The sequence below is a fragment of the Condylostylus longicornis genome, unplaced genomic scaffold (assembly GCF_029603195.1).
Source record: "Condylostylus longicornis isolate FDR11 unplaced genomic scaffold, ASM2960319v2 ptg000180l, whole genome shotgun sequence".
NCBI classification, from domain to species: domain Eukaryota; kingdom Metazoa; phylum Arthropoda; class Insecta; order Diptera; family Dolichopodidae; genus Condylostylus; species Condylostylus longicornis.
In genome coordinates this window covers 1,137,134-1,165,061 of record NW_026578148.1, presented here as the reverse complement: position 1 = coordinate 1,165,061, position 27,928 = coordinate 1,137,134, and the positions used below count along the sequence as shown (strand labels likewise).

The window sequence follows — 27,928 nt, the reverse complement described above, 5'->3', positions numbered from 1 at the left end:
TAAATTTAACCACATTTTTAGATGACTCACCCGAAATTTCTGGCCTTGCAAGAGTCCGTTTTTTTCATTAATACCGTCTGGTGATAATTGTATTCTCAACTCAAACATATCAGAGCTAATGCGTTTTGAACATCTGCAATTCCTATATACCTTTTCTTTTTTTCCTGCTTCATTATTTCAATGTCAGATTTACATACATACATATGTTGATTCATTCTCATTTGCAAGTTCTAATTTTTTTTGCGCAATATATATTTTCGTCTCATAGTCCGTCAACAGTTTCTTTCAACTTCCTAATTTCTTTTCATAGCCGACTATTCTTTCTATCAGTTACCGACTACGCCAAGAGAATTTTAACTAATCTCCGTATAATGGTAATCGATATATTCTTGTAGGTCCCATCAGTAAAAATTAATATGTTGACTAATGTGTTTTATGAAATCATGCTAGCGTTTGCGTTAGTAGATTTTTTTTCATACATTTTTCTTTACCTGAAATACACAACCAATATATTTCTTTGAATATTTTTTGAATTTATCGGAATCTGTATCTGCCCCATTATAGTACTGGACATGGAACAAAATCACACATTCTCCACCAAATGGCTCCCACTCGTATTCGTACAACGAAGGAAAATGTACAATTTCAAATTTTATACAAATGAATTCGCACACATTTTTTTTAATTTTAATTTTTTAAAGATTCAAAAAGTACGGGTACTCTACAAGGGCTAAACACATGGGACAAAAGGCACTAGATAGGGTTTTACCTCTAGGTTCTCTAGAAAAATCTGAAATTGGAGCTTTTTAAACCTGAAATAGCCCTATTTTAAGATTTTCGGAAAAAATTTTTGTATAACCCAAGAACGTTTTTCTTTTATACTTTATATTATTAGAAACACAGACCGAGAAATAATATATTAGAAACACAATAATATATTCTATATTAACACAATAATATTGTGTTTCTAATATATTCTAATATATTAGAAACACAAAGCGAGAACGAGAAATAAATAATATTCGAAAATATAACGTAATGATCTCACATATTTTTAGTTCGAAAAATCGAAATAAATTTAAATAAATCTCAGCTTTTATTAAAGACCTCATGTGTTTTGTGGTAACTGAATATTAATGCTTCATTTGTAATTGTTTTGAACATTATGTTTCGTCAGCAAGCTTTAACAAAATATACATATACAATATATGTAAGTATATACTTAAACCTTCATTTTTAGCACTTTGCCAAACATTTTTTTAAAAAAAGTGCTTTTTAGTTTCACTCTGTCCGTCCGTCCGTCAGTCCGACCGTCCGTGGACACTTTTTTTGTTTATAAAACTTCTACACCCTTGAAGATAAAAAGCTGAAATTTTATATGTACATAAATCTTTACTAGAAACTTATTTCCGTAGAACAAAATTTTTACCTATCTCCCCCCCTCTAGAAGTTATACCCCCCCAAATCCCTAAAAATGGCCTTTTTTAACTATTTGTTGCAATGAAACCATTTTTAAAATTTTACAAACGCAGAAAAGCAGCGGCTTGCTTCCCCTAGCGCGGTATACTATAGTTAAACTTTAGAAAACAAAATGGCCGTTAAAATTTACCGTTATGTAAAGTCCCTTTTTTCCAAATTTTGAATGTTGTTTTTCTTCTAGACCCCAGCTTGTAGAAACTTGAAATTTTAGTGGCTGTTAGACATTAACAAATAGTTCATTTTGTCGGAAGAAATTTTTTTCCATCTCCACCCCCTCTCAAGTTATCACCTTTTGAAATTTGTAAAATTTGAATTTTTGACGCCTTATATTTCCGAAACCGCAAGCTTTTTCAAATTTCTATAAACGCAAAAAGCTAACGGTAAATTCCATGACATTAAAAAATATAATTATTTTTCTTAACTCACGCAATTAACCCTTAAAAACGAGCATTAAGTTAACCCCTCTTTATATTCATTTTTGCTTTATTTCAAAGACTGCATAAATCGTTCATCCTAAATATATGCAATCCTAGAAATAGTTTTTTATATGAATGAAAATAATTTTAATAGTGTTATAGGTCTACGTAGACTGTATTTAAAAGCAGATTTTTCACTTATTGGAGGTTAAAGTGCTACAATACAAACCATTGGTTTGACCCAACTTTATTATTATTTGAGCGAAAAACTCTAAAATGCTAAATTTTGATACATTCATATATACATATATACATATATTTGAATAAAATTATTATTTTGTTTTTGCCTAAACCTTTTCTTTATTTGAATAATTTAATTTTACATATTCACCCACGGAAGAAGGATACACCAAAAATGAAAGTTAAAACAAAACAATTTAACAAAATCATAAAAAAAAATAATTTTATACATAAATTAAATCATAAATTATATAATATAATTTTTGTTTTTAGCGTGAAAGTATTTATAAATTTGAAAAATCGGAAACTTCATGACAGAGAACGACTTTTACGGATACTCGTTTTTCCCTCGAATATATTCAGTAAATATAAAAGGCCTCCTTTGGAAGTCTGTAATAGTTTATAAATCTGTGAATAAAATAAAATGTTTGTAACTAACTTACTTGAAAAAATTATTGTGTTGGCTTACACTCCATTTGGCAAATCCAATTGATTAAAGCTGTCGCTAATCTTAAATCTTTTGATCCTTAATTTTTATTTTTTTTTTTAATTTCTTCACTACCGGAATGAGATGAATTCGTAAACCAAATGACATTTTTTATTATTTAAAAATATAAATATGTACAATGAAAATTTTTTTTAGTTTGAACTTTACTCGCCAAAATTTCTTTTTAAAATGTATCAATATCACTTGAAACGTTTCGTTTTCGATTATTTCTCGCACTCACATCACTCGACAATCAGAATACCACATTTCAAATGATGTGACAGCGACAACGACCAATGTCACGTAAGTGACGCGACAATTAAAATAAGGCTCAATATTTTATATTCGTACCTTTGTTGAAAAAAAAAGAGTAGAAATGTGGGGAGTAATTTGTTGATAACGACTTCGTATTTCTGTAGCTCGTCTGTAGTTTGAGAAGAAATTTTTGTTCAATCTTTCGACCCGTGCCTTTGAGTTCGTACAATATTCTCTTCTGAAGTTGCATGAAGATGTTTTTAAAAGAAAATGATAAAAAAAGCTATAATTTGTTATTGCATGCTATATTAAAACTTCCATAAATAAAACATTTTTCTTAATATTTACATATATTCGTTTTTTCCAGAGCTACACTACGAAGAGGCTCAGCATTCTCATCGACAATTAAAAACCCGCCACTATTAAAAAGTAGGAATATTACATCTCAAAATAGTGTTAACTCGTGTCAAGGATTATTGCTTAAAACAGAAAATAAAGTTATGCAACACCAACAAGACGGATCTTCTCATTTTCCTGATTTATCATCATTTGCATCATCAGATTCCGAGGTCTCATCGAATCCTACTCAAAACACGAACCCCAATAGTAACACTTCAGCAGTGACACCACGAAATTCAACACTCAATCTGGCACAATCTCCAAATGAAACTAACGTTTAATGTAGTTACTATTTGCCGCTTTAATTTATTATTATAGAATGATTTAAAACAAGAAGTAATGTAAATAATTAGCAAACTTCTCCAATTTTTAACACAAACACATTTCAGCATATATATTATATTTATTATACATATATTATATTTATTTCCTATACTTATATGTAATAAAGAAGTGAACATACAGACGTAAACACATACATATCTGCAAAATGAGTGTAATCAAATACCATATAATAGGTCTGACTGGGATAAAACTTGCAAAAACTTTAGAAAAAGAAAGCAACATAAAAAAAAACACTTAATTATTTTCGTTGCATTTGGCATTCTACCTTCCTCTAAAATACTTTAATAATCGTTGTCGGAATTTAACCCCCAGAATTTGTTTTCTTTATTTTTTCAATAATCTGTAAGGTTTATGACAATTTTACTTTCTTAAACTTGTACCTATTATTAGTTCTTAAGTTTTGGATAAAATACAAAATATCTACGAGTATCTCCCTTATGTGTTTTCGGTGCCATTAATTTTTAACTTTTATTAATCGTAAACATTTTTGATCAATCCACGGATATCTATTTTTATATACTTTTATATATTTACATTCATTTTATACGTTTAAGTATCTTATATACATATCTATTGCATCTTGGATATTAAAGTTAAAATTTAAACATGAATTAAAATCTCGATCCCACCACTTTTTTTATCTTGTCGAATAGAAAAGTGTTGTAATTTATAATTGATCGAATATAAATGTTATTTTCTATTCAGGTTGCGTTATATTTCAGGTATAAATTACGTTATTTGTTATTCAGGTATAAAATTTCAAGTGAATTTACTATTTGGAAAAAAATAACAAGTTTTGTCATTAAAACATTTAAAATCTTTCCCTGATAATAAGCCGATTATCTTAACATCATCCGTTTCACGCATGTAAAGTTCTCCATCCTTAACCCAATAATTTTTAATATATTTTTACACTTCCAACTTCGTGCTTTTCATATAGAAGACTAAAGTATCTCGCGAATGGTTCATTCATGTAGAAAAATTTCCGACCGATTATTAGTGCTTGGAAATATTTTGCTACTATCTAATGTTTTTATTTTTTTTGTTTTTCATGATTTGTATTGTGATTTAATTTTTTGTTTTTCATGATTAAATTTAACCACATTTTTAGATGACTCACCCGAAATTTCTGGCCTTGCAAGAGTCCGTTTTTTTCATTAATACCGTCTGGTGATAATTGTATTCTCAACTCAAACATATCAGAGCTAATGCGTTTTGAACATCTGCAATTCCTATATACCTTTTGTTTTTTTCCTGCTTCATTATTTCAATGTCAGATTTACATACATACATATGTTGATTCATTCTCATTTGCAAGTTCTAATTTTTTTTGCGCAATATATATTTTCGTCTCATAGTCCGTCAACAGTTTCTTTCAACTTCCTAATTTCTTTTCATAGTAATCTCCGTATAATGGTAATCGATATATTCTTGTAGGTCCCATCAGTAAAAATTAATATGTTGACTAATGTGTTTTATGAAATCATGCTAGCGTTTGCGTTAGTAGATTTTTTTTCATACATTTTTCTTTACCTGAAATACACAACCAATATATTTCTTTGAATATTTTTTGAATTGATCGGAATCTGTATCTGCCCCATTATAGTACTGGACATGGAACAAAATCACACATTCTCCACCAAATGGCTCCCACTCGTATTCGTACAACGAAGGAAAATGTACAATTTCAAATTTTATACAAATGAATTCGCACACATTTTTTTTAATTTTAATTTTTTAAAGATTCAAAAAGTACGGGTACTCTACAAGGGCTAAACACATGGGACAAAAGGCACTAGATAGGGTTTTACCTCTAGGTTCTCTAGAAAAATCTGAAATTGGAGCTTTTTAAACCTGAAATAGCCCTATTTTAAGATTTTCGGAAAAAATTTTTGTATAACCCAAGAACGTTTTTCTTTTATACTTTATATTAGAAACACAGACCGAGAAATAATATATTAGAAACACAATAATATATTCTATATTAACACAATAATATTGTGTTTCTAATATATTCTAATATATTAGAAACACAAAGCGAGAACGAGAAATAAATAATATTCGAAAATATAACGTAATGATCTCACATATTTTTAGTTCGAAAAATCGAAATAAATTTAAATAAATCTCAGCTTTTATTAAAGACCTCACGTGTTTTGTGGTAACTGAATATTAATGCTTCATTTGTAATTGTTTTGAACATTATGTTTCGTCAGCAAGCTTTAACAAAATATACATATACAATATATGTAAGTATATACTTAAAGCTTCATTTTTAGCACTTTGCCAAACATTTTTTTAAAAAAAGTGCTTTTTAGTTTCACTCTGTCCGTCCGTCCGTCAGTCCGACCGTCCGTGGACACTTTTTTTGTTTATAAAACTTCTACACCCTTGAAGATAAAAAGCTGAAATTTTATATGTACATAAATCTTTACTAGAAACTTATTTCCGTAGAACAAAATTTTTACCTATCTCCCCCCCTCTAGAAGTTATACCCCCCCAAATTCCTAAAAATGGCCTTTTTTAACTATTTGTTGCAATGAAACCATTTTTAAAATTTTACAAACGCAGAAAAGCAGCGGCTTGCTTCCCCTAGCGCGGTATACTATAGTTAAACTTTAGAAAACAAAATGGCCGTTAAAATTTACCGTTATGTAAAGTCCCTTTTTTCCAAATTTTGAATGTTGTTTTTCTTCTAGACCCCAGCTTGTAGAAACTTGAAATTTTAGTGGCTGTTAGACATTAACAAATAGTTCATTTTGTCGGAAGAAATTTTTTTCCATCTCCACCCCCTCTCAAGTTATCACCTTTTGAAATTTGTAAAATTTGAATTTTTGACGCCTTATATTTCCGAAACCGCAAGCTTTTTCAAATTTCTATAAACGCAAAAAGCTAACGGTAAATTCCATGACATTAAAAAATATAATTATTTTTCTTAACTCACGCAATTAACCCTTAAAAACGAGCATTAAGTTAACCCCTCTTTATATTCATTTTTGCTTTATTTCAAAGACTGCATAAATCGTTCATCCTAAATATATGCAATCCTAGAAATAGTTTTTTATATGAATGAAAATAATTTTAATAGTGTTATAGGTCTACGTAGACTGTATTTAAAAGCAGATTTTTCACTTATTGGAGGTTAAAGTGCTACAATACAAACCATTGGTTTGACCCAACTTTATTATTATTTGAGCGAAAAACTCTAAAATGCTAAATTTTGATACATTCATATATACATATATACATATATTTGAATAAAATTATTATTTTGTTTTTGCCTAAACCTTTTCTTTATTTGAATAATTTAATTTTACATATTCACCCACGGAAGAAGGATACACCAAAAATGAAAGTTAAAACAAAACAATTTAACAAAATCATAAAAAAAAATAATTTTATACATAAATTAAATCATAAAATATATAATTTAATTTTTGTTTTTAGCGTGAAAGTATTTATAAATTTGAAAAATCGGAAACTTCATGACAGAGAACGACTTTTACGGATACTCGTTTTTCCCTCGAATATATTCAGTAAATATAAAAGGCCTCCTTTGGAAGTCTGTAATAGTTTATAAATCTGTGAATAAAATAAAATGTTTGTAACTAACTTACTTGAAAAAATTATTGTGTTGGCTTACACTCCATTTGGCAAATCCAATTGATTAAAGCTGTCGCTAATCTTAAATCTTTTGATCCTTAATTTTTATTTTTTTTTTTTAATTTCTTCACTACCGGAATGAGATGAATTCGTAAACCAAATGACATTTTTTATTATTTAAAAATATAAATATGTACAATGAAAATTTTTTTTAGTTTGAACTTTACTCGCCAAAATTTCTTTTTAAAATGTATCAATATCACTTGAAACGTTTCGTTTTCGATTATTTCTCGCACTCACATCACTCGACAATCAGAATACCACATTTCAAATGATGTGACAGCGACAACGACCAATGTCACGTAAGTGACGCGACAATTAAAATAAGGCTCAATATTTTATATTCGTACCTTTGTTGAAAAAAAAAGAGTAGAAATGTGGGGAGTAATTTGTTGATAACGACTTCTTATTTCTGTAGCTCGTCTGTAGTTTGAGAAGAAATTTTTGTTCAATCTTTCGACCCGTGCCTTTGAGTACGTACAATATTCTCTTCTGAAGTTGCATGAAGATGTTTTTAAAAGAAAATGATAAAAAAAGCTATAATTTGTTATTGCATGCTATATTAAAACTTCCATAAATAAAACATTTTTCTTAATATTTACATATATTCGTTTTTTCCAGAGCTACACTACGAAGAGGCTCAGCATTCTCATCGACAATTAAAAACCCGCCACTATTAAAAAGTAGGAATATTACATCTCAAAATAGTGTTAACTCGTGTCAAGGATTATTGCTTAAAACAGAAAATAAAGTTATGCAACACCAACAAGACGGATCTTCTCATTTTCCTGATTTATCATCATTTGCATCATCAGATTCCGAGGTCTCATCGAATCCTACTCAAAACACGAACCCCAATAGTAACACTTCAGCAGTGACACCACGAAATTCAACACTCAATCTGGCACAATCTCCAAATGAAACTAACGTTTAATGAGGTTACTATTTGCCGCTTTAATTTATTATTATAGAATGATTTAAAACAAGAAGTAATGTAAATAATTAGCAAACTTCTCCAATTTTTAACACAAACACATTTCAGCACAAAAAAGCAAAAAACCAAAACACTAAAAGAGAATTTGTACTTACTTACCTAGGCATATTTATATTTTAATATATGTAATTATCTAAATATTTAGGAAAGCATATCATGTTGCTAAATTTAGTTTTATTGAATTATTCATTGTATGGGAAATTCCATTTCATTATACATATATTATATTTATTTCCTATACTTATATGTAATAAAGAAGTGAACATACAGACGTAAACACATACATATCTGCAAAATGAGTGTAATCAAATACCATATAATAGGTCTGACTGGGATAAAACTTGCAAAAACTTTAGAAAAGGAAATAATGACGAAATTTCTCTCAAAAAGAAGAAAAGAATCTTACTTAAAAAAGAAATAAACCAGACACAAAACTTGAGAAAACTTTTAAAGACTATAATTATGTAATAAACGTCAAATTTCAAAGTATTTATCAAACGTAAACAAATATTTTTTGGTTTTCAAAAAACCGAAAATTTTTATTTTGGATTATAAAACTTAGAAAAAACCGTTTATGAACCCATTTTGGTTATTTTATTTTATTTTTAAATAAAATAAAATAACCAAAATGGCTCATAAATAGTTTGGGTTTCTTGGGAATCCTTAAATAAAAGTCGTACGATTTTGTCAAAATCGAAAAAAAATTAAAATTTCAATTTAATTTTTGATACAACGTATTCTGCGTTTACGACACATCAGACACATTGTATCATCTTCTAAAGTATCAACAAAAAAATTTGTGTTCAGAATATATTTGATGTTGTGTCTGCGACGTTGTTATTTCTGAAGCATTTGCCAAAATGTGTATTCAAACTTTTTCCGATACATATGTTTTTTTATATATTTTCTAAGAACAAATTTTTCATTTTCAGTTCCAAGTACAAATTTTTAAATTAAAATAAATTAAAACAAAAAGTTTTCTTATTAAAGAAAGCAATGGAATGAAATAATACAATACATCAAGATTTTTAAGTTTTAAATGTAAAATTGTAATAAACAAAAAAAGATAAATTATATTAAAATTTAAATTGAAATTATAATTTTTTTTCGATTTCGACAAAATTGTACAACTTTTATTTATTTATTTATTTATTTATTAACAATAAAATCTAAGAGCCCCAACTCCTTTTGGGTTTCCTTGGGCTCAGCTTTACATTGCAAAAATTACAAAATTAAAATCGTAACTAATAATATTTCATCAAAAGCAAAAATTAAGTACTTTCATCTAATTTACATATATTATCAGTTAAAATTATTCGCAAAATTCTAAATAAAAATACTTCAATATTACTTTTTTTTTTTTTTTAAACTAATTTTAAGCAAAAGAAATTTTTTAGCCAAACTCTTAATTACTATAGTATTAAATTTTAAAAAGAGATTAAATTATTTTACATAGATTAAGCTAAATTAATATTATTAATTTTAAATTTGACCTAAATATTTTGGTATAAGTTAATTTTTTTGATATATTGAATTATGTTGTTATAAACTACATTATCATCCACAGAAAAAAGCTTGATATTCATACTGTAAACTTTCCTTTCCACGTTATATTTAGGGCAAATTTCAAAAATGTGTCTGATGGTCAGATCTTCATTGCATACATCACAGAAAGTTCGTGTTTTTTTATCGAATATATAGGAATGCGTCAATTTCGAGTGTCCATGCCTTAACCTTGTTATTATAATGGAATCTTTTCTTTTTAAATTTTTTAAATTATTCCACGCCGGTATTTTATCTGTAATTTCTTTCAATTTAGTAGATTGATTTGACTGTCTCCATTCTTCACTAAAAATAGCCTTAATTTGTTGTATCACTAATCTTTTCAAGTCCGTGTAAACATGTTTATAATTTTGCACTATTGGTGAATTTATAGCATTTTTAGCTAATAAATCAGCTTCATTATTTCCCTGTATATTCATATGTGATGGAACCCACAAAAATGAAAACTTGTTCTTATTCTCATAAATTGCTTCTTTTATTCTTTGTGTCGTGGGATGCGAGGGAATAAGAGTACTAATAGATTTTAGTGCACTCAGAGAAAGCACACGACCACTTTTTTGTTTATAAAATTTTTATTAATATATTCAACAGCCTTCAGAATTGCATATAACTCGGCTGAAAAGATACTTGTATTATCTGGTAAATGAGAGTCTCTTGTTACTTTATTGAATTTAAACCCACATCCAGTTTTATTATCTAATAAAGACCCGTCAGTATATACAATATCATAATATAGGTATTTGGTGCTAATTTTTTCTTTAAACAGTTTTTTATATAATTCTTTTGAAGTATCTTCTTTTTTAAAATTACTTAAGGAAACATCAACGTTTAAATTCGTATTTAACCAATAGGGTTTTTGAATAAATTGTTGGGTATCTATATTTTTTGGTTGAATAATTTGTAAATTTTCTTTAATTCGTGCGGTCACAGGCTTTAAAACACTTCTTTTACTTATATTGTTGGTTTCTTCGTTTTTTTTCATTTCTTCGCTCAAAGGATGTGTGCCAAAGGATAATATTTTAAGACCATAAAGCATGCCCTGCATTTGACTTCTCAAATTCAATGGTAATTGTGCACTATCGACCAAAAGACTCTGAACTGGAGTAGTTCTGTAGGCACCAGTAGCAATTCTTATGCCAGTATTCAAAATCGTATCTAGAGATTTAAGCATTGTGTTACTCGCCGATCTATAAATAAAACTACCGTAGTCAATAATAGGTAGAATGAGTACGTTCAAGAGTCTTAATAACATGTTTCTATCTGACCCATACTCAGTGTGATTTAGAATTTTCAATATATTTAGACTTTTTTTGGCTTTACTTTTTATATTTTGTATATGATATTTCCAGCTGAGTTTTGTATCAAAAAGCATACCCAAAAATTTGTGTTGCAGAACATATTTTATCTTGTAATTTCCAATATATAAGTCAGGATAATAAAATTTTTTTCTTCTCTTTGTGAAAAGCATGGCTACCGTTTTGGTAGTTGAAAACTTTGAACCAGTATTTTCGGACCATAGGGAAATTTTGTTTAAAGTATTCTGCATTTTAGCTTGCATATTTTTTAAATTCTTACCGTTTAAAAATATTACCAAATCATCAGCAAATAAGGCAAATTTTACTGGTAATTCAATTTTCGATTTAATAGTGTTAATATGAATTATAAATAATATTACTGAAAGGACAGAACCTTGTGGTGTACCATTTTCAATTTCCATTATTTTTGAAGTATTTCTTGCAATATCAACCTGTATTTTTCTATTTTGTAAAAAATTGTATGTGAAAATTAACATGTTACCGGTAATACCTATATTAATCATTTCATTTATAATTCCTCTTCTCCATACCATATCATATGCTTTTTCTAGATCGAAAAAGATAGATAAAGTAAGGTCGTTTTTTGAAAATGCTTTTATTATTTCACATTCCAGATATGAAAGACTGTCCATGGTGCATCGTTTTTTTCGAAATCCAGCTTGATATTTGGTTAAAATTTCATTTTTCTCTAAAAACCAAACTAAACTTTTGGAAACCATTCTTTCTAGTAATTTGCAAATGCAGTTTGTAAGAGCTATAGGTCGATAACTTGAAACATATGTTGGATTTTTGCCTGGTTTTAAAATTGGAATAAGGATGGCTTGCCTCCATTTCTCTGGGAAAATTCCTTTTTCCCATATAGTGTTAAAAAGATTTAATAATACAAGTTTGTCATCTTCTTTTAGTTTTTTCAAAAATTCATAGTGAATTTGATCTGGTCCTGGGGAACTACCTTTGCAATCCAATAAGCTATTTTCCATCTCTTCAATAAAAAAAGGTTTGTTGTAACTTTCCTCTGAAGATAGTTTTAAGTTTAATAATGCCTTTTCTTCTTTATTTTTATGCTTGATAAATTTATCACAATAATTTCTTGTACTAGATACAGCCGAAAAATGTTCTACCAATAAATTGCAAATATTCTCCTTTGAAGTAATTATTTTATCATCCTGTATGAGTGTCGTAATATCATTCGTATTGTTCTTTCCGTTTATTGATCTAATTTTTTGAAAAACTTCACTTGTTGTGGTATTACTATTAATGGACATAACGAAATTTTGCCAACTCTCTTTTTTATGGAATTTAATAAGCCTTCTTGTTTCATATTTTATTTTAATAAAATTTTTATAATCAGTGAAATTCATAGTTTTCTTGTATTTTCTAAAAAGTTTTTCTCTTTTTTTGATTGCATATTTTATTTTGGCATTCCACCAAGGAACACATCGTTTCATTTCCTTATTACTGTTTGTTGGAATATTGATTTCAGCCGTTTCTATTATATTTTTGGTTAGATGTGACACATAACTATTGATTGTAGATTCATTTAATTCAGAATTCGGATAAGTAAGTTTTAATTTTTCCTGATATTCCTTCCAGTTTGCCTTTTTAATCAACCATTTTCTTCTTTGAGACGAAGTAGAGTTTAATAAAACTGCAGAAATAACAATCGGATAGTGGTCACTATTAAAAAGGTTTTCTTCTATAGTCCAGTTAAAGTAATTTTGAATTATAGGTGTACAAATAGATAAGTCAATACAGCTATGAGTTTTGTGAGAGAAGCTAAAAAAAGTTGGATTTCCATTATTCATTAGTATAAGGTCAAGGTCATCTATAATCTCTTCTATCATTTTTCCTCTCCTGTCAATTTTTTGTGAACCCCATAAATAATTATGGCAGTTGAAGTCTCCAACCAACAAGAAGGGACAATCGAAGTGTTGAAAAATATTAACTAAATCTGCTTTATTTATATTAACATTATTTTCTAAGTAGATGTTGCATAAAATGAACTTTATTGGAAAAAATATTTTGACTGCTACTACTTGAATGTTAGAATTTATAACTATTTCTTCGGATTTATATAAAGTGTGTACATATATGGCTACTCCTCCATGGGCAACCGTATTTGATAGTACATTTTTGTAATAAACTTCATAATTCTTTTTGTTAGGCACATGGTTTTTGTTAAATTTTGTTTCTTGTATACCTATTGCAAAAGGGTTGTATTTCTTAATCAGTAATTCAAAATCTTCGTAATGACTATAAAGGCCATCGGCATTCCACTGTATTATATTATATAAAACAGACATTTATTCAAAATTATCTACCATGTCAAGATCCCCAATGCTGCTAGTGGTGCTCGAGTCATCTTTCTCATCAGTTTTTGGTTTTTTGTTCTTACTTATTTGTTTAATTTCTCGTTTTTGTTTTTTTGAAAGATTTTTTGGTAAAATTATATTGCCATTTTCTAATGTTATAGATTTGGTAATATTCGCACTTGGGTTAATTGGCTGAATAATTGGCTGAATAATTGGCTTGTTTTCTATTTTATTTTCATGTTCATTTTTTTTCATGTCATCCCCAAAAACAATTTTCGATTTGTCAGAGATTTTATCTTCATCTGTTATTTTGTTGTTACACGAACATTTACATCGACATACCTGCTTTTGATTATTAAGTATTTCAGAAAGTGGTCTTACGAATGGAAAACGCATATTATATCTCCTGATTGCTTCCTTCATGTCTACGTTCTCTTTTATTTTAATAGTTTTGATTTCCTTTTCTTTCAGGAATCGAGGGCATTTCTTGTAAAATGCATTGTAAGAATCCTTACAATTTACACATTTTTCAGGTTTAGCACATTTTTCATTATCTATCAAATGGTACAGTTCACCACAATTCGAGCACATTTTTTCTTTTTTACAATTTTCAGTTAAGTGGTTGAAGTTTAAACATTTCATACACCTAAGCGGTAGAGGTATAAAAGGCCTGACACTATATCTTTGATAACCAATAAATATTTCATTTGGCAGCTTCGTTACCGAAAATTTAACACAATAAAGTCCTGTTTCAATAAAAGCATTATCAGTTTTCCTTTTAAATCTTTTAATTTCAATTATTTTCTGATCCTTCATTTCATTTAGGAATTCCTCGTCTGATACATATTGAAGATCGGGACTATAGAAAACACCTTTTACTTCATTTAAGGTTTTATGTTCCTCCACTAGTACATTTACTTCAGGACTTAATTTCACTAGTTTTATTAGCTTACCTGCTTGTACGACATTTTTAGTTTTTACTAGAACAGTACCGTCTCTTATCTTTGTACAGCTAAGTACATCACCAGCAATATTCTGTATTACTTTTTTAAGTAAAAAAGGCGACACCGACGACATATTTTTATTTTCATCATTTCTCTTGATTGTTAAAAATTTTTCGCCTGGTGTAAAATTTACCAATTTTTTGATTCATCAAGTCTTATATATGGGTCCATTAATTTACTAATATGTGCCACACCACCAACAGGTGGAGGGCTATCGCCCGACATTATGTACTTAGAGTTTTTTTTTTTTAAATAACTTTCAAATCAATAATATAAAGAATTTAATTGAAATATAAAAATAAATCAAACACAATTCAAAATAACGGCAAACTATGTTAGGTATAAAAGACTATAAACTATGCAGGTATAAAAGTATAATACATGATTTTACGTTTTGATTTTGCTTTCTTTTCTTTTTTTTCTTTTTTATTTCTTATCAGTTTTATGATTTATAAAACAAAGGCACTTCTTTCCTCTTTGAGGAATATCACCAGACTGACAACTTTTATTTGATGATCACTCTGCTTGCAGAAATATTCGATTGCATTATAATTTGAAAAATTTTTTTCAAAAGAATTTTAAGAACTGAATCATAGATAACATAGATATAGGAGCATAAAACTCCATACAAATTTATTATTTATCATAACCAAACAATCATTAAAAACCATTTATTCTAGTGTGGCATTTTTCAATGTGTATGATGTAAGACATCTAGTGTACATACATCTGGTGTAGATGTAGGATAATGACCTTTTTTTAAAATGTCATGTGGTGATGACACGATTTCTGCAAATGACAATTTGCTGCAAAGTTGACACTGACATTACATGACTTTAATTATTTGACTTTTGAAAAAATGTCATTGCAAAACGCCATTTAGCATTCTTAAATTTAAATATGATTAACCTGTACAAAAATCACGTAAATTAATATTTTTATATATATCTATAAAGGAAGAATCATCACTAAAGCTGAATTCATCAGTTCGTCAGGTAAACGACGAGCGGATGTATTGTACATGAAAATTTGGATTTTTGACATTCTTTTTATTTTTAGTACAGCTTTTTTTGTTAAAGCAACTTCAACTTTAACAAAAAAATAATCAGCTTTTTTCAGACGAGTCAATGAACAATCAAGAGAAAAAATAGTTCGACTTTAAATGGCTCAACTCGAAAACGACGAATCCAACTTTAATCAGCTTCATCTGCATTTTCAGTCAAATCAGATTCGCCATTTTCAGTCAAATTTCAATACTCTTGCACTTCACTCATTTTCACAATTACTTTTTTGGAGATGCATAAATAACATAATAATAGCCACAATTTTGACATATATGACATTCTAATTAAAATTATGCCTTTTGGACCTGATCTTCTATATCACAATTTTACTGGGAAGGAAGTGAATAACTATCATATACATACTTGTATAATGTAATTTTCGAGTGAGAAGAATTAATCTATTGCCTACCTTTTTTTTTTAAGTTGTATACAAAAGTTTTTCACTTTTTTTTAAAGTGAAGCGCTAAGTCGATAATGTGAGAAAAAATGCAAAAATGCAATATAAAATACTTACAATTCTGATTTGAAAGTGAATAAAAAGTGAGTAAAAAAGCGAGATACCCTGATCAAGCTGTTTTGCCTAACTTGCAGGGTAGAGTTTTTAAATTGATGACAGATATCACATGATCATTATGTGACATTTTGAAAAAAAGGCCAATGTAATAGTCACTGTCTTGGTAAGTACAAAGCCACCGCATTAAAAAAATTTACCGGACTGCTTCTATCGGATCAACTTCGATAATGTTAGTATATTTTTTCTCAATTTATTTTTTACATGGATAAGTGTATACAATTATTTTAAAAATATACGTTTTATAATATGGAAAACTTATAAGGCTTTATCATAAAGTTTCACGTTTAAAATTTGATTTAAGAAAAAAAATATTCGCCAACATCTAACCAAAACTATTTTGTTTTCCGGTCAATAATTTAATGTAATACACTTAAGCAATAATATACACAAATATCATGTTAGATTTGATTGGTAGTATGTTTAAAATAAAAATATGTATATGTATATAGATGGTTAAAAAATAATATTTTTTTATTAAAAAAATAACTCTCATAAATTTCTAGAATATTCATATTTCCTAACAATATTTTGAAATCGTTTCTGGCAATAGTTTTTACTACATGTAAAACAATACTTTTTACTAAATAAAGACAAAAAAGTAACATGTTTTATTTTGGCTTCAAAAATATTATTTGTCAGCTATTCATGTATTATTAGATCCATGTATAGAACCTTGTTTAAAAAACGTTTCCATGAAGAAAACATCTTATGCTGAAATTTTATATTGCTGAAGACTCGCAATTATCATCAAAGTATATCTATAATAAGTAGTTCGACTCGTTCCATTTCGTTAGTTTTCGTTTGCATTTTGCTTCCAAATTCTTAAAAAGTTGTGTGGGCAAGAAAGAAATAAAATATTGTAAACAAAAGAGTGTATGAAAAACATTGAACTGAAATAAAATTAAATTAAGGTAGGAAAAAAATTTGTTATTTTGTATTTTGATAATACCAAAATTTATTTTTCATTTTATTAAAGTTAGGTTAAAAATTCGAATCTATGAAAGCAAAAGAGTTTGAAATTTCATGTATGAATGCATTTACCTGGTAAAGTAGATACACAGTATCAGGCAGTGACATAGAAATAAAGTAATTTATAAAGAAAAGACAGGTGTATGCATACTGATTAATATTTTATGCAATATTATCATTACCGATTATCAATATTGAAATAAAAATTAAAAATTTAAAGATAATTTATTTATTTTATTTATTAATAATTATTAATTACAAAAGCTTAACACTAAAAGTTTAAAATATTTTCAAAAGTACATATTTACCTCTCCACATCTTTTGGCAACAAGTGAAATTTTCACAAAATTACATCGAAAACGCTTCAAATAATTTTTACCCATTATTATAAAATAAATATTTTTTTTCACAACTATTTAAACATTTTATTAATGTTATACGTCTTTTTAAAATTTATTTTTATAATTTTTCAAAATTATATTATATAAATTATAATAATTTTTTTAAACACTTTTTTTAGGCTTCGCTTTTGTAATATGAATACACCTTTTTTACCACCTTGTACTGGAATAAGTTACAAAATTAAAACTCCCACTTTTAAAATTCTTAAAATTTTTTCCTATACTTTATATAGGGCAAAATAAATAACTCTCCCGCTTTTAAAAATACATTTTAAAAAAACAGGTGGACATCTATTGCGTACTCTTTCCCTCTCTCAAAAATTCTTATGTGTAAAAAAATGAAAATAAGAAGGTATATTGCTTAACTCTTTTAGCTAATGGAATTTTTTGTATACAAATATTGATGAGTGTTTGCATTAGTGTGATGTAAACGGAGAGTCGAACTACTTATTAATAGATATACTCGTAGTTTGGTTATCATTTTCAATGTAAATTGTAAAGTTTTATAATCTTTTTTATGTACCCGCGAAGTTTTGAAAGCGGGTAAAATGAATGATAAAAAAGATCTACATATCTACACATGTAAATTTATTGAAAATTGTTTTGAAAATGATTCGATAAAATCGTACAAAAAGTCTTTCCAAAGCTAAAAAATCTAAAAAATATGTACACTAGTTAATTTATAATTATAAAAATAAATTTATATTAATAACATATGTTATTAAAAATAAATATACCCTTGCAATATGTTGTATATTCCTATCATTTATTTTATTTTTTCTTCTATTAATTCATTACAATATTCTGTTCCGAACTTGTTGTTCTTAAAATTAAAAAAAATTGCGAACAAATTTTCAAAATTTGAGTCGAGATCAATTTTAAACAAATAATCCCAACTCAATCAATTTTAACCCTTTGTTGACAGTTCTGTCCACCGAGGCCTATATTACAATGGAACAAACTTTGTACGAGCATACAACCAGTTAAAAACTAACGTCAATTCAATGGCGTTTTATTCGTCCACGCACTCCCCATTTCGGTGGGCTGAGAGAAGGTGGAGTAAAATCGGTAAAACTGAAACACACACTTGAAGAACTAGGAACCCTTCTAATAAAAGCCAGAATTGATTTAAATTGCCGTAGACTTACACCATTTACAAGAAACGTAGATGATATAGTGGCGTTAACACCAGTGCTTTTTTGGTAAGTTCAAAACTATCCAATGTACCTGCCAAAACATAATGAATATGCAACAAAATCGGCTTCGGCGATGGGAATTTGTGTAACAAATAAAAGTGGCAACAACAAAAATATAATTCACACACACATTCAATATAGTCACACTTAAAACAAAAAACGGAGAAATTAAACGCCCGATTACGTCGCTTGTACTTCTACCCGTGAAAAACTCCAAATAATGAACCTAGATTATTATCAAGTCATGATACAGCTGAAGTCGAGCGAATGCCTTTATCAGAATCCAGCCTTACTCTACCATATAAAAACCCAGAAAGCAAAAATCGCAACTCTACACCACAACTTACATTATGAAGTAATGTCGCTGTAACATCTGTTCAGAACAGTGAAGCTAACAATAACAAAACATCTAAAAAACGCTCGACCTTACATAAGTTATCACAAGTAAGTAAACTAAGCAAGTTAACCCAACTTCGATTCCTATAAGGCCGCCAACAGAAGAACTAATTAAACATCAAAAAATCTACAAACAGAAGAAGGCTAATTCACCGATGAAAATAATTTTTTCACTTTTGCTCGCATCGATAATCCTACCTAAGATTTCATTCCTATACTCCGTCACTCCGTTTAAGGACAATCCGGGAGTGTACTTTGAAGGCTTAGGAGAAGCACACTTCATTGATGCAGAGTGGCAGTTCGTCGTCTATTATGACTTGACTTATTATTATCAAAATTTTAGAGATCTTTTAACGAATTGCTTATCTTTGTTTAAAACAGTCAATGCCAGGTACTAAATCAACTTATTTCTGAACAATCTTAGATGCTGTGACATCAACACATCAAGGACTTAACCATCACATTAAAATATCTCCAAAAGTTTTAAGAAAACCAAAATTCCGTCGCTACAAGCAGAATTGTATCAAATTTTCCACATAATTCCAATACCAACACTTCATGAGAATGATTTTGTAGTTATCAACCCATCATCGAAATACATTAAAATTAATTTAGCTCGAGACTCATATTATCCAATTTATGAAACTGAGTTTAAAAATTGCTTATTCTTTAACGTCGACCAATTTTATTGCCGGAAGTTGCATCCTATATACAACGAAAAATCCGAGGTTGCTCAATGTGATATTCAACTACTCAATCACGAGACAGAATTATTTGAGAGTTGTATTATTTAAAAATGAATTTGCAGCAAGTATGAATTCATATGAAAACCGCCAATAATTAGATTTACGTTATGGACAAAAAAAAAAGCGTTCAACTTAATTTGTAACAACAATATAGTCAGTTTAACATCAGAACAAGCATCTTATAATTTCACAATTGCCATTCAAAATAAAAAATAATGACGATTTCTTCTCACGATGCTATTGCCAGTCAAGTCGAATACGTATCACCATGTTCGTAAGCTGTACAGCAATTTACCACAACATGAATTAGACCAAATAAATCTGAAAAGTATTCAGGAAATGTCAGTAAGTTTGAAGAAAAACTACACAATTAAACACAAAAGATGTTTACTAGTTAATGTTCACAATGTTGTGCACTATGTAAATAGCACCATCATCTATGATTCATTATCATAAAATGAAAAGCTTGACAAGAAATTCCACAGCCTCAATCTCCAGCTCGTAATCGTTCATCAATGGCAGTTCAAGACTTCTTGCTTGAAAGGGAGAATATTGTGTAACAACAATTATTCTGAATTCTATATTTTTTATTATTAATTTCCTATTTACTTAAATTACCAAAATTGCTAAATCAGATGTATCTGCAAATATTATAGTTAGTTAATGTAAATATTTTACATAACTATCTCACACTATTTTAGTAGGAGCCAAATTATATATTTTTTGCTTGTTAATTATACTTTAAGTAAATTTAAAATCGATATGATACGTAAGTTAACATGAGAAAATTATGATGTTTATAAACGCATAAAACTGCTTAGTAGTCTATTCTTATAATAAATTTTAAGCAGTATAATTTTTGTATAAATAGGTTATAGTTTTAATAAATAAATTAATTAACTTCAAACCAAGCCACAAAGAGTTTTTCACTTAAACTATTTAACACATTCGATTATACAATATTTTTAGTGATGGGAGCATCTTTAAGTCCGCCAGAATTGAAATCAGTAAAGTAATACTTTCTGTTATACTTCTTAGCACCTAGAGATTTAGATTCTGCTATCAAAATTCCTGCATTATATTCAGAAAACTATTGCCTGAAACAATCCAATAATGTCCTACCAACAACACCATTGTTCCTTGTCAAAGCCGATCATCGCCATAGTCAATATAGAATACATTATTATACATTAGGAAATTTTATAAAATAAAATTTAAAAAAAAATTTCAATGGACGGCCTTATCCATTTTTACACGGATGGACCCAAACTTGACTCTTGCTTGGTAGGTGGGGGATTTTACTCTGAAAAATAGAAAGTTGAACTCCCTTTGCGTTCGGCAGATCATTGTAGTGTTTTTGAAGCAGAGGTCATCATTTATCATTTATCGTAATATAATTTAACGTGACAAGGAAATTGTGGCCAAAATTAGAATCGCGTCGCACAAGGGATCTGATATTTCTCCGGCGAGAAGACATTGGCGCGATGTTTCGGGTTTTAACTGGATACTGTTTGATTGGCGATCATGTCGGGAAGAGGAAACGGTATCACAACTACTATGTCCGTGTCGAGCGTTATCGAGTGCCAGACCGAGATTTCTTGAGTCTTACTTTTTTCAGCTGTCTACGGAGGTAGCGAATGTGTTCTTGGCCGAACGTTTATTTTAATGGAGGTGAAAGAAGACCGATTCATCCCCGAAAGGGCAAGTTTCAAAACTCCGCCCAAATGCCGAATTCAAAAATCTTTACATATTTCTGCTTCAGGTCTCCTCTGAAATTGATTGCACATATTATTATATTTTTCATATTATTATATTTTCGCGCTCATTCCGGTGTTCCTCAAGGAAGTCGTCTAGGCCCTATTCTTTTCAATGTCTTTATTTCTGACCTCTCTCATTGTCTATCGGGTATTTCTCATCTAACCTACGCTGATGATTTAAAAATGTACCACGTTATAAATGATATATCTGATACTAACTACCTACAAACGAAATTGGCGCTTCTTGATAACTGGTGCAGTGCTAATAATTAGACCTTAATGTTAAAAAATGTTATATTATCAGCTTTTCACGGAAGCGTTCAATCGTTTGCCAAAATTATTCTCTTCAAAATTCCACCTTAGAACGCGTCGACCACATAACAGACTTAGGTATCATTCTAGATAGCAAATTAAATTTTAATGCGCATTATGATTATATGATTTCCAAAGCAAACAAAATGCTGGGATTCATAAAGCGTAGAGCCAGAGAATTTAACAATATCTGTGTTACAAAATCACTTTATTGTTCTCTGGTTCGCTCTATTTTAGAATACGGCAGTATTATTTGGGATCCCGCTTTTGTAACACATAGTAATAGAATTGAATCCGTCCAAAAACAATTTCTCCTTTTTGCTTTAAGAAATCTTTACGATCCACATGACTTTCACAGTATCCCTTCCTACAAAGTTAGGCTGCAGTCCCTTAATATGATTAGCCTTGAATCTCGCCGTTCTATGCTTTCTTGTGTAGAATAAGTTTTTTTGTAAATTAATATAAATTATGTTAGCACCTTGTTTGGTGTAAATAAGTAAAATAAAATAAAATAAAATAATTTTTTGAGTGAGATTCTGTCACCCAGAGATTGAATTCAAAAATTTCCACTCATTTGTAGTTGAAGTATTTTTCCGGGTCGATTCCACTTGTTTTTATTCTTATTTTCATGCGTCTCATTTTCTGTCTCCATCTATCATTTTCTGAACAAAAATGCCAAGAATTTTTTAACAATACTCAACTTGACTAAATTTATGAGTATTCAATTTTCGCTTTTTAGGACTTATTTTGGAACCGGGACAATATCGGAATAGATTTTTATAGGGATCCCCAAATAAAATTTGTACAGTATGCCAAAACCTTTTCAACAGTGGCTCATTTGACCATACTTACAAACTTTCATTTTTCGCCTTCTGAGAATCTATTTCGGAGCATGCCGAGACTTTTGCAACAGTACCTAACTCAACAATCTACAATATCCGCTTCTTAGGACCTATTTCAGAGCTTGGACCCTAACAGCATCGATTTTCTGGGGGCTACTCTAACAGGATCGATCTTCAAAGAGTGTTTTCACGCAAAACCGAAATTTTTTCAGCGTGTAACACACCTTACAATTTTTATGTATTTTCGCCTTTTGATACATACATATTTCGGGGCCTGGACTCTAACAGGGTCAATTTTCAAGGAGTTCCTCAAGCAGAATTTGTAGAGTATGCGGAGAAGAAACTAAAGAAAATGTCGAAAAGTATTTGCAAAAATTCTACAATACATATTTGCTCGAGAAGTCTCGTACGTTTAAGTCTCCTAACAAAGTTTTGATTGTCAACCAATCGAGCCGCCTTGATGTTGACATGATTGGATAAACGTATTTTATGATTGGCTGCTTGCTTTTTAATTTCGTCTGTGACACTTAGGATCGTGAGATCCCTGTGTATATCGGCATTACGGACATATCAAGGCGCGCTTACAATGTCACGTAATACTCTATTTTGAAATCTTTGTATAGATTGGATATGAGTTTGCGCAGCGCAGCCCCATAACTGAATACCGTAAGCCCAGACAGGATTAAATATTTGATTATATATCAAAACTTTGTTGTATATTGTCAATTTAGAACGCCTCCCCAAAAGCTATTCAAACTTTCTGTATTCCTCCTCTAGTTGAGATCTCTTTTTCTTTATGTGCTCCTTCCATCTGAGCTTCGGGTTCAACGTCATTCCCAAATACTTCGCCGTGTTTGCGGAAGGAATCAGGACGCAATTTATTTGAACCGAAAATGAATTGTCAATTTTCCTATTAGTGAAATTTACATGTACTGATTTCACCTCGTTAAGTTTTATATTCCACTTTCTAGTCCATTTTGAGATCTCATCACTGGCCCTTTGCATTTTTGTCTAGATTCATTTTCATTTCGTCCAATTGCGATTACTGCTGTATCATCAGCAAATGTAGTCATTCCCAATATACTCCCCTGTGGTACCCTCGACTTGATATCCCTAAGCGAAGAGTACTCCTCTTCCTGTTTAACTCGAAATACCCTATTGGTCAGGTAAGATTCGAGCAGGTCAACATACTGCCTTGGTAGTAATCGCCTAAGTTTTTTTATTAATCCACAGTGCCAAACCTTATCAAAGGCCTAGGCTACGTCCAAAAATATGATAGAACATACTGCTTTTTCTTCCAGTGAATTTTCTATTAGGTCAGTTATTCTATGAATCTGATCTATGGTTGAATGGTTCCGGCGAAAACCAAATTGATGATTCGGGATTAACCGTTTACTTTCAATTATAGGCTGGAGTCTTCTCAATAAAAGTTTCTCTAGTAATTTTGAAATCATCGGCAACAATGAGATTGGTCTATAAGAAGTCGCCCTGTCTATAGGTTTGCCAGGTTTGTGCAGCATGATTATCTCTGCAACTTTCCAAATTTCAGGCACGTAATTGAACCTTATACACGCATTTATTAGGGGCGTAAGCATCGTTATACCCCTTTTGGGTAATTCTTTCAAAATATCGGCCGTTATAAGATCAAATCCTCGGACCTACCTAGGTTTAAGAGTCCTGATTTCTTCTATAACATCTCTTTCCCTGACAATTGGAATAGTCACGCTATCCTCAACAAAAGCAGATTCCCCATTTTCATACACACCCCGGCTGTCATGCGGACAGAATATACCGGCCTTTGCCTTGTCCTTGTCAGTTTTTGCCCACGTTCCATCTTTGTTTTTAATAGGAGCGAGATGTTTGATAGGTTGCCTCATTTTCTTTGCTGCCCTCCACAGTGAGTAACTGGTTTTCTCACACGCCGTCAAATTTTGAGCATAATCAGCAACCGAATCCTCTTTGTATTTTCTTATATAGCGTCTTAGTTGCTGCGATTCACGATTATATCTGGTTTTATCAGTAGGATCACGCGTTTGCTGCCACCTCTTTCTCGCACGCCTCCTTCGTTTTACTTTTGCTATTATATGTGGGGGATAGCTAATGTCCCCCCTTCTAATAACATTAATTTTGGAACTACTCCAAGCCGCATTTTGAATAATTTTGGCAAAGTTTTCGGCCTCCTCATCTATGTGCTGGGTCGTTCTTATTCTTTACCCTAGATCTATTTGTCGTTCAATCTCTAAGCGAAATCTTGACCAATCTGTAGTTCCATTTGTCAGCGCAGGTTTCGTTCTTTTCACAGCTATATTTTCCTTAAGTACAAGAATAACCACCGAATGATCGGAGTTAAGATCGTAGTTATCATGTACCTCGATGAAATTTTTCGCAATCCGTTTCGTTATGAAGAAATCTATTAAATCTGGACACTTATTAACATCGGTTGGACAATACGTTGGCTTCGGAGTAGAGTGAAAAAGGCACCCCGTGCCGCCAATTGCAGTCCTAAGTTCTCTTCCTCTAGTTGAAGTATGCTTTGAACCCCAATCAGTGTGCTTGGCGTTAAAGTCACCCCCCAATATAAATCTATGGCCTAGGTTTGTCAGAACGCCTTGAAACATTTCTGCCGTAATTTTAAATCTGGGGTGACAATATAATGCAGCCACTCCAAATTTTTGCTTAGTCGAAATTATGTCAATCACTGTCATTCCCTCGCTTGGTTTGCATCTGGTGCAGATCGCAATGCACCACATTTTCTTTTATTATTATCGCCGTTCCGCCCTTCTCTATATTTCCAGGGTGGTTCGAGTTGCAAATTCTATAACCTAGAAACCGAATCCTGCTTCTTAAGGTCATATGTGTTTCAGTTACGAGGCGCACGTCTATATTCTGTGTATGCAGAAAAACTTAAAGCATGTCCTTTTTATTTGAAATACCATTGCAATTCCATGTTGCTCTTTTAAAATTACCTTGTGCCATCATTTACCAGGTCTTTTGGTACTCGATTTTTTCCCTTCGCTCTCTAAAATGCTCAATCTCTGAGAGATTTTGTCCATCATATCTAGCATGTTCTGCATCGTATTTTGCATTTTATATGTATGTTACATCTTTTGAGGCTATTTTGGAGGTGAATTGCCTCGGTGGCCGTTCAGAATTCTTTAAGGTGTTGTTGCTGTTCTTATTTTTACGTTTTTGCAGTTCCTTAGCTACAAGGCATCCCCTATAGTTTGCTAGGTGGGCCTCCAAGCAATTGGAACACTTTGCTGCAGTACTCTTTGTCTTACTACAATCTGATGTTAAGTGTCGGCCTGCACATTTAACACAATTCGGTTCTCTCTGGCAAAATTTTTGTGTATGTCCATACCTTTGACACCTTTTACACTGCGGAATGGTCCTATCCTTTTGAAGTGCCTCTATCCTAACTTTCATCCTGTTTATGTAATCGATTTCATAAATTTTTTTCCGCTCTTTTTTATTTGAGAATGTTAACATAAACAGCGGTAGAGGCACCATAATGCTTTTCCCATTTTCTTTTATTTTTTTAGTTTTATTGGTTACATCTAAGATCTTGTAACCCCTAGAGCTTAGGTCTTCCTTTATATCTTCCGGTTTACAACTGGGGTGAAGACCTCTTACCACAACTTTTATTGGTCTGGCCTGCTTGTTTTCATAGGTATGCCATTCTAGTCCAGATCCATTCATGGCTCTGGTAAGATTCGTGTAGTCCATTTCGGATTTTAGAATAAGCTTAAATTGATTGTTGTTCATCATTTTAACCTTATAATTGATGTCCTTATTTTTCAATGTTGACTCTATTTGATTATAGTCAACCACATTGCTTATGACTACTGGAGGCTGACTAGAGTTTTTCGTTACATCGCCTCGACTTTTATAATCAGGAACATCCGTTTTCTCAGCGTTGATCGTCACCTGAACCACTTCCGGAGATGATTCCGCTTTTCGTTTTTTACTGGTCCTCTTTTGCTTTAGGATCCAATCTGTTTCTCTGGCGAATTCTTCCTCATCTGTTGAGTAAGCGTCCAAGATTAACCTCACCTGCTCTGCTTGTGGTGCAGCGTCTTTATTAGACATATCGTTTGTAATTTGTCCATGTTTCTCTTTCTTTAGCTTCTCATTCTCAGCCCTCAGTTGAAGAACCTCAGTTTTCAAAGCCACACAGAGCTGTTCTAGTCGGCTAATCCTTTTGTGTATGTCAGCATTCTGATCATCGCTTTTTTTGGCTTAAGCTTTACTCATGTTTATATATTTATTGGTCTGTGGAGCTTGAATATTCGGTAGTCCACCTTCTATATTTTTATGCTTTTCTAAAATCCGCACATCAGATGTAGGTGGTGAACGCCGGGTTTTCGCGTTCCTCCTGAACGGATCAATCAAATGCAATAAATGGCTCTCCCCAGAATCCGTAGAGCCGACCTCCGAAAAGGGTGGATTCTCCAACGTAGTTGAATTACCACTTGGGGTACTAAATCCTTTTGTTTTGTCCATTGCACAAATGATTAAGCTCTGCATTTTATACCTACTGCCAGGACTCAAAAACTGCCGTCCCTCAGGGATCAGACGCAGACCAGGGAGCCGCCTATTCTAGGTCAGACGCTTCTGGATTTACCGCCCGCGCGCTTCCTAACCAACGAAACCCGGATTAAGCGCCGAGTACTCACTTTCACCCGCTCTCGTCAGCCTTACTAAGTAAGTTGCCCAGGAGACACCCGGCATATAACTATGTCACCTACCTTCTAGGAGGTGAGAGTCGGATTCGTTGGCAGAGCTGTTGTTTTCAGATGAAGTTTTTTTTATTGATAATTTTACTTTTTTTTTAAATGAAATTAAATAAAGTTGGGTCAAACCAATGGCTTGCATTGTAACACTTTTCCCGTCAACAAGTCAGCAAGTGAAAATACTGCTTTTAAATACAGTCTGTATTTACCTACCACACTATTAAAATTATTCTCATTCATATATTTAGGATGAACGATTTATGCAGTCTTTCAAATAAAGTAAAAATTAATTTAAAGAAGGGTTAACATAATTCTCGATTTTAAAGGTTAATTGCGTGAGTTAAGAAAAATAATTCATCATCATCATCTTTTAGTTCTACAGCTCCGGGTGAGCCTTGACCTTGTTCACACTTTTCCGCCAAACTTCACGGTTCTGGGCAGCTGCCCTCCAGTCATGGACCCCAA

The 27,928-nt window shown here is 30.8% G+C and overlaps 1 long non-coding RNA gene across 1 annotated transcript; it reads left to right on the top strand.

The window, feature by feature from the left end:
• Positions 1–15,310: 15,310 nt before the first annotated feature.
• On the top strand, positions 15,311–18,241 carry LOC129616323 (uncharacterized). The gene is made up of 2 exons (XR_008697533.1): positions 15,311–15,468; positions 15,538–18,241. It is a non-coding gene; the product is annotated as an uncharacterized LOC129616323 (long non-coding RNA).
• Positions 18,242–27,928: the final 9,687 nt, after the last annotated feature.